Here is a 6,838-nt window from a genome sequence, read left to right as displayed (position 1 = left end):
GGACATTTCAAGGGGTCTTCTTAGCCTTTTGTGGGGTCTTTTTTGGAACCCTCTAAAGGTTCTTCTTTGGTCTCTTCCTTGGGCTCATCTTTTAGGCTTTCCCCTTTGGGTTTTCTTTTGGCCTAATCTCATATTGTGCATCCTTTGAGTCCATTTATTCACCTTGCTTTTGTTTTTTGTTAGCTCTTTACTTATTTGCATCTATTATTTTCTCAATGGTCCTCAACCCTTTGCCAATTGGAGAGGCCCTCTATTTTAATTGTAATTAGCTTCTTGGATGTAGCTAGCTTCTTACCTTTAGTGGGATTACTACCTATAGAAGGCTTCTTAGTTGCACTGACCTTCTTAGATGCAATTTGCTTCTTAGCATTAGTTGGCTTTCTAGCTATAGCTGGCCTCTTAGCACTAGTTGCCTTCTTAGTTGAGGTATCTCTTTGAATTACAAGGGAATTTGGGTCTAGAGGGAGTTTGAACTTTCATGTCAAGCAAAACTTTGATTTGTTGAGCTCTTACCAACCAAACATAATATTCTTTGTAGCAATATTTAGTAAACTACAAAAATAAGAGAAATAATGCAAGAAAAGAACTTTTCATATGGAAAAGCAACTATTGAACCACATATATTTATTCTCTTGTCTTCAAGCATGAACTTTTCCTCAAGAAATCTCCAAGAATTTGCTATTGCCCTCCAACCATGAGAGGCGATGTCTAGCAACTGATAAGGGACTTGGAGGTTGTAGTAAAAACCTCTTTGTCCCTTTTTAATGTTGGAAACTTGTCCTTAAGACCAAGGTATACTCTTTTTGAAAATTTGTAAGTATTCTACTATATCAATTGCTTGAAGAATACTAGAAACAATTCAAAACCACAATTAAATTTATACTTAAAATTTCACATCCCCATTGAAACCATGGAGAGAATTCATTAGACATATTTTTCTAAGCATTAGGTTTGGGATAGTAGTACTTGAGTGTGATCTACATGAGTTTTAGTGTAAACGTGCCCACCTACTGGCTATCCAAGCACGTTTTTAGTGGTCCATCGAGAGAGAGTCTAAGTGACGTCGCCCGGCACCCCCATGGAATGTCATGGGGTTTGTCACCTAGGGTTTCTCGAGTCTGCCTCGCAACTGAATGTTTGCAGCCGAACCCACTAGGATCGACCTGAAATTGAGTCCCTAGTGGTCAAGGTCTCTTGACAGCATTCTAGTGTCGGGTTTTGGGTATCCTACTTTATGCAGAGATACCCAGCCAAAGCAGAGATACTCAGCCAAAGCATCCTACTTTACGCAAAGATACCTAGCCAAAGCAGGCCCATGCCACACTTAGTTAAAAGAGAATGGGAAAAGAGAGGGATGCGGTGCTCCACCTCTCTGCCCATAGGGCATAGTCCCATTCCGGTCCCCTAAAATGGTATGAATCGGGTTCTAACCTAACGATTACTGAGCATCGATCGTCAATAAAACCTTGTGAGAAGCCTCCCAGTTCTCTGGGACCACCCTATCATAGGACAAACCCATCGGAGGTTCCGCCCTCCCGCTTCCCTTACTTGGCATACTTTAGTTGTCTAATTAGTCTTATCACTCTTAAGTGTGACATGTAAAAAGAGCTTCCTTAATTAAACCTTTTTAGGGGACAAGGTTCGTTCACTTAATCTTATGGCATTGACACGAAAACAAAGTTGAGCAGTTTCCCTGGAAGTAATTAATATTAACAATTTATCAGAATCACAAGTCTTGTTCAAAAATGGACAATATCCGCAATTCTTAAGAATGCACTTTTATTTCCACCAAGTTTTGCCTTGCACTACTAACAAGGGCCTCTCGAAAATCTATTCCGAGTCACACTGATTTTTTGAGTAGGACCCTGGAGGTAGGGAATTTACGGCCAAAGGCCTCCTAGCATCCAAGCATCCTCCTATGTTCAAATCAATCTGCGGAGAGACCTCTCATGGTGGGTTCGGTCTACATTCCCATCACGGCTATTTAAAACCCCCTTGGCTAGGGTTATCAGCCAGCTCGAGGTGGTTTGGCGCCCTCCAAAAGTTCAACCTGATTCACTATGCTCATTTATGAGTTTGGGTTTGCACAATCTCTTTTTTCCCTCTTTATTTTCTTTTTAGTTGAAGCAGTGTTCCTAAATTTACAAGCATAAAAAAAGGTGCAGGTGAATGCTCAAGACATCTGCTAAGGTGGGATCCCTCTCTTGAGCCTAATGTTTGTCTTTCTTGTCTTGGTGGTAACTACCAATATCCTCTGAAGGATAGAGAATCCCTTCATTCTGTCCCCCTATGAAAATAACCATAGATTGGCTTAGTTTCTTTGCATCCCTAACTAAGTTGAGTTGAGCCCTATCCTTACGTGTATAGGGTTCCTTTTTATTGAACGGCTTTTGAACAAATATTTGTATTTTGTATGTGTGGTTGGTAGTTCGAAATCGTTTTAGAGAAGTATAGGGTTACTGCTGTAAAACAGGGCAAAATAGGCAAAAATCGGGGTGAATGGGAAAAAAGAGTGGTTGAAACGATTAATACTGGCAAGGGAGGGATTGGGGATGGCAAAACCGTGCTCGAGAAGGGGTTTAAGGGCTAGAGGACTATAGAGAGGCTCATTTTTCACCATAGCAATGAAAGAGACAGAGAGAGAGAGTGTGTGTGTTTCTAGCATTGATTCGATTCGACCTTGCCATTAGGGTATTCTTCACATGATTCAGGTACATCAAAACCTCCTTGTCATGTATTTGTTGTGATCTGGAAGGCGACGTGCTTGGTGTTTATGCGGATCGTTGAATTCAACGAGATCATCCCCGGTGCGGCCGTCGTCGCATGTGACTCGACCCGTCCGAGTGGATTGGGTTTGGGCAGAGTCCCAGAATCGGACCATTCGGCCCTCGGCCCCCCACTCACACACTAAGCTCTCGGCCAACCCACTCGGACAAGTTACCATTTGGCCCTTGGTTGAATCAACCATTTGGCCCATTGTACTCGGACGCCCTTCGCTCGGCTTGTCCAAATCAAGCATTTGGACCAACTTAATATTCGGCCTTCGGCCCGATGTCCTGTATTCGGCCCTCGGCCCACTTTTGTCATTCGGCCCTTAGCCCGGCTCGGCCCTCGCATATATCTATTCAACCGTCCAAGGTCACCACTTGACCCTTGTAACTCGAACGAGTTGGGCCGAGTCAGATTGTTGCATATATTGTGGAAGTTTACACCAGACCCAGCTAGATCTTAACGATGCTAAACTTTGTGAGCCACCCCAATAGTTGGAACTCAATTTTGGCTCAAGGAATAGGCAATTTTGCAAGATGCAGTTGCTTAGCATCTAGAGTAGGTTGTTGAGAGAGTCAGCGCCTTAACGACAACTAGTGGAGACATAGATGGACAATTGGAGCCCAGTGTAGGACTAAGCGAATAGCAACATAATACTTGGCTCTACCCGATCTCCTTGGACTTATCGACAACTTAGTGGAGCAAGAGAACCTAACCATGTTAAAGGAAAGCTCAAACTGCAAGGAGAATGAGGAATTGGACTTAGGAGCTTTTCCAGAAGCGATCCAGTAGTTGGTGAGTAGCTATGACTCTCACGCTCGATGTGAGCACCGTGGTAGAGCGGCATAAGCCATTATAGCTGACCTAAAGGAGGAAAGAAAACTAGCCCACAAAGCACTACGAGGCATAATTGATAGCAACCGGGACCAACAGACTAGGAGCTTGAGGCAAAATGCGGAGATGAGAAAGATACAATGAGTGCTGAACCTAGTAGGCAAAAATCAAACTGACCATGAGAGAGCGCTAGAATGAGATTTGATGCTAAGTGAGCTTTTCACAAAGCGATTGCTAGACAACATAGCAGTAGAGTAGAGCGTTGCAGCATTGGCCACGCCACTACTAGCGGGGTTGGGGGTGAACCAAGGCTCCATGAGCTAGCCTAAGATACCAGTGGTTGGTCGCGAAGCATCTCGATATGTACCAGCCCTAGGATGATCCTTACAGCTTTATAGAGCAGTTTGATCACGTCTGCGAGGCCAACGGTCTCACCAACTTGACTCAATGCTCTCAAGCATTTGGGCTTTGCATGGGAGACAAGGGTCGGACTTGGTACACAAGTCTAGATGTCGTGGAGCGAGTAAACTTCAATGGATTGAAAAACCTCTTCATTAAGAGATTTTCCGAGCCCGGATACTTCGATAACCTGCTAGTATGCCTTATGAATGTCAAGCAGAAGGAAAAAGAGGACATCTGTGACTATGTGACCCATGTAAGGAGTCTCTTCAAGAGAATCCTGACGGGCGAACGGCTCACCGAAAGAGCAATGTCGACGGTATTTATCAATGGGATACAAAATGAAGAGCTGTATAAAGCCCTGGTGGGCAACTCGAGCTTAAAGTGAGAGATGCTAGCAAGGGTGTTCGAAGAGGCCATTCGGGTCAATGACCAATTGAAGGAGAGGAGCTCTAGGAACTTGACCCAAGATGAGAACGACTCGAGAAGTTTGGAGAGAGCTTCAGCATTGACGGAACCTGAATTGGGCTGGCACTGGCTATGGCACTAGTTGGATCTCATGCTCATAATAGACAAACACACCCCCACGGCCTCGCGGACCAGGAGCGTCAATCTAATGCTAAAGGACAAATTGCCCTAAAGCCTAATCTATGCATTTATAGTTTCATAGTTTTGTAGTCCAACGTTTCCCTTTCTGTAAACTCCACAAAGGGAGAACCCATACACATTGGCAATAAATACCACGATAATCACATACATGGGAGGCAACCTCTCGGTTGAAACACCTAGGCCCAATTGCAGCTCTCCTACATCGCAGGGATTGGCCCCTTGATGCACTGCTCAACATATAAAACAAACGAACAAACTCCACTCTTCATTTCGAAAGTAATCCAGGAGATATACCATGCTTCCTCACCAAATAATCCCACAAGAACCAAACGTCTATCCTACAACTTAGGATGCCTTTCCACACTCAACGTGGGTCATTGTCATTGAAAACAGGTGCTATGTATCCAGGATTTATATTCTTTGATACCATGGTTTCATGCACATGCAAAGTGAATGACTCTAAAATGCTCAAACATCATTTTCAAATTAACAACGTGCTTGTGCACAACCAGGCTTTTAATTGCTTATTCTCTAACGCATTGCATCAATGAAAGGATAGCACCGAGATAACACTCGTGCTACTACCCTCTTAATAAAATAACACGAAATCTATGTCATGAAATGCATCAAAAAATCAACAACAATTAGCACGGAAATCACACCATTCAAACCTCCCAACCCCCTACGTTTAGGTATTGCTTTCGTTGCACAGGTGTAGAGGTTCATTTTAGTATATTTTGATGTAGAAAAAGCAATAAATCACAAACTTTAACAAAGAGATAGGAAAAATTCAGGCTAAACCTCATGCTTTACCACTACCACACGTTCACAAATAATTCTCATATTTTTCCTTATTTTTCCAAGATGTATTTCTATTTTTCACTTTATTTTTTCCATTTTCTTGATTTATTTTGCAATAAAATATACTATTTTCTCCTTTTTCTTATTCCATTCACTTCAGCATACTAACATTCAATTTATCTTCCATATTCCCTCCATGGGAACACTTTTCCCCCACCCGAAACGGAAAAACTACTATTTTGCCACTTAAAAACCACTTTTCGAGATTATGGAAATTAAATAAAGCATGTTAATCATTGAAAAACCAGAATTTTTGGATAAAAAAATTTTATTCATAATGCAAACAGCCCACAAACAAATTTTCATCCAATAAGAACATAATTATCATCATAAACTAAAAAAAATCCTTCATTTTCTTTATAAAAATGGTCATACCGTGTTTTTACGTAACCCGAGACGCCTTGAATGATTGCATAATCAGCAAACGGAGCCTCCATTGCTCTCAATCCAATGCTGTACTTCAATCTTCAACATCTCCATCAATCTTCTTCACCATTTTCTTCATTATTCCTTCATCAAGATGGCACACATGAACAGCCCATAGGGAAGAGAGAGAGGGATGAGAGAGAAAGACTAGATCTGGTTCTCTTCATTCAGTCCGTCATTCCACGAGTGAAGGGCGGCGATAGAACCAGCCCATAGGGAGAAGATCAGCCCCATTGTCGATTGTATGGGTTGCATTCAGCCTGGAGATTGATGATCATCATGATGAGGAGCCAAAAACGGCCGCCTGTACCATGCCATATCCTCACGCTTCATCCATGTTTTGTTCCTTCTTTTTGCATAAAATTTGGGGGGTGCCAAAGCCTCCAAAGGGCACCACCCCTTTTGGCCTAAAACTTGTCCACCTTTTCGAATCTTGACCATTTTGTGGCCACTTCCTCATCCGGCATCCGATTCGGGCACTTTGAAAAATCCTGGGCATCCGGCTTGACATCCTGCACTGACTGGCAACTCCTGACATCCCACACGGTAGTCGGAAAAATTATAAAAAATCCACGAGTGTCCCTTAGGCACATTTTAAAAGTCGTCTTTCACTTGGTGCTTAAAATCATCCTAGCTGCAGCCGCCGCCTTCGATGTTAAATATTTTTCCCCTAAATTTCAGATTTTTTGGAAAATTTTAGGCACATCCTGGGCTCAAAACTCCACTCTCATTGGCAACCACAGGATAGGGCGACTCAACCTGTCGAATCCCACAACAGATCTGCACAAAACAACCAAAGGAAGCATCAAGCTGATACAAAATAGATACATACTAAATCACAGCACAATGCTCACCCTATCCCCTGACAAAACCAATGCATGAAATCCACAAGGAGTAGGCCTAGCATAATTTGATAAAAGGTCCAAAGCTAATCACTAAC

The sequence above is a fragment of the Lygodium microphyllum genome, chromosome 18 (genome assembly GCF_053477565.2).
Source record: "Lygodium microphyllum isolate KBCC chromosome 18, Lygodium_microphyllum_v1.1.10, whole genome shotgun sequence".
In the NCBI taxonomy this organism is placed as follows: domain Eukaryota; kingdom Viridiplantae; phylum Streptophyta; class Polypodiopsida; order Schizaeales; family Lygodiaceae; genus Lygodium; species Lygodium microphyllum.
Note: the sequence above shows the minus strand (reverse complement) of the source record.